Here is a 1,393-nt window from a genome sequence, read left to right on the forward strand (position 1 = left end):
GAGACTCCGTCTCAAAAAAAAAAAACAAAAACAAATGTGCCCCGTGGCAGGAAACAAGAAGGAAATATAGCAACTGTAACAAAGGTTCTCTAGATACTAGAGCTAGGGATGATTAGGGTGGGGAGACGAAGATTTTTCTGCATTTTCCAAAATGTCTAAAATGAGCACATTGGCGGGGCATGGTGGCTCATGCCTATAATCCCAGCACTTTGGGAGGCTGAGGCAGGTGGATCACTCTCATGAGGTCTGGAGTTCCAGACCAGCCTGGCCAAGATCATGAAACCTCCCTCTACTAAAAATGCAAAAATTAGTCGGGCATGGTGGCACGTGCCTGTAATTCTAGCTACTCGGGAACTGAGGCACAAGAATTGCTTCAATCTAGGAGATGGAGGCTGCAGTGAGTCAGCATTGTGCCACTGCACTTCAGCCTGGGCAACAGAGCAAGACTCCATCTCTAAAAATTAATAATAATAAAATAAGCATACATTACTTTCACAATTTACATTACTGAAGTTTTTGTTTGTTTCAAGGTACATGTCCAAGATGGTCTGGTTACAGTTGAATGCTGTAGGATCAAGATAGGCTTAGGTGCACTGTAGTTATGTAGCTATGAGCAGCTAGTCCTGAGCATTCAAACCACCACTGACTCCTCGACTCCCTGCCTATAACCAGACATACACCAGAGTAGCACCCAAAATGAAGGCTCCCCAACTGGTCTTATCATATCTTGGTTGACAACCTCACTTCTGGACACAAACAGTACCCTTTCTTTCACTTGACCATGGCCACTCCAACTCCACATGGCCAGAAGTGGCTGGGTTTGAGTCAAGCTCTGCGTGGTCAGTAGCCTCAAATGGAAATTTACTTTGTGCTTCAGTATGTCCAGATCCAACTTCATTCAGATCAGGGAGATACTGGCATTGCCTCAGAATTTGCAGGTCAGATCATTGAGTTGTTTCAAGGGATCTGCAAACTCTTTGAATACCTACATTCAAAGTTGTACATGATAACAAATAACTCAATTACAAAATGAGCAAAAGAGCTAAACAGACATTTCTCCAAATAAGATATGCAGATGACCAATAAGAACATCATCATCATCGTCAGCCATTAAGGAAATGTAAATCAAAACCACAATGAGATATCACTTTACACCCACTAGGAGAGATATAATTTTTTTAGTGGGCAACAACAAGTGTTGTTGTGGATGCGGAGAAACTGGAACCCTCATAAATTTGAGTGCAAATGGCCAGGCGCGGTGGCTCACACCTGTAATCTCAGCACTTTGGGAGACTGAGGCAGATGGATCACCTGAGGTCGGGAGTTCAAGACCAGCTTGACCAATATGGAGCAATCCCGTCTCTACTAAAAATACAAAAAACAGCTGGGCATG

The 1,393-nt window shown here is 43.4% G+C and overlaps 1 protein-coding gene across 3 annotated transcripts in view; it reads right to left on the reverse strand.

Moving 5' to 3' along the window:
• Positions 1-1,393, reverse strand: part of RNF185 (ring finger protein 185) — a 56,984-nt gene that overhangs the window by 44,803 nt on the left and 10,788 nt on the right. Inside the window, exon 2 of one of the 3 annotated variants that reach the window (XM_011979027.1) lies at positions 332-454. The exons of the other annotated variants lie outside the window; for them this stretch is intronic. The gene's annotated coding sequence lies outside the window, so the exon portion shown is untranslated. The remainder of the gene's footprint in view (positions 1-331; positions 455-1,393) is intronic. 3 annotated transcript variants of the gene reach the window in all.

The sequence above is a fragment of the Mandrillus leucophaeus genome, unplaced genomic scaffold (genome assembly GCF_000951045.1).
Source record: "Mandrillus leucophaeus isolate KB7577 unplaced genomic scaffold, Mleu.le_1.0 Scaffold2, whole genome shotgun sequence".
NCBI classification, from domain to species: Eukaryota; Metazoa; Chordata; class Mammalia; order Primates; family Cercopithecidae; genus Mandrillus; species Mandrillus leucophaeus.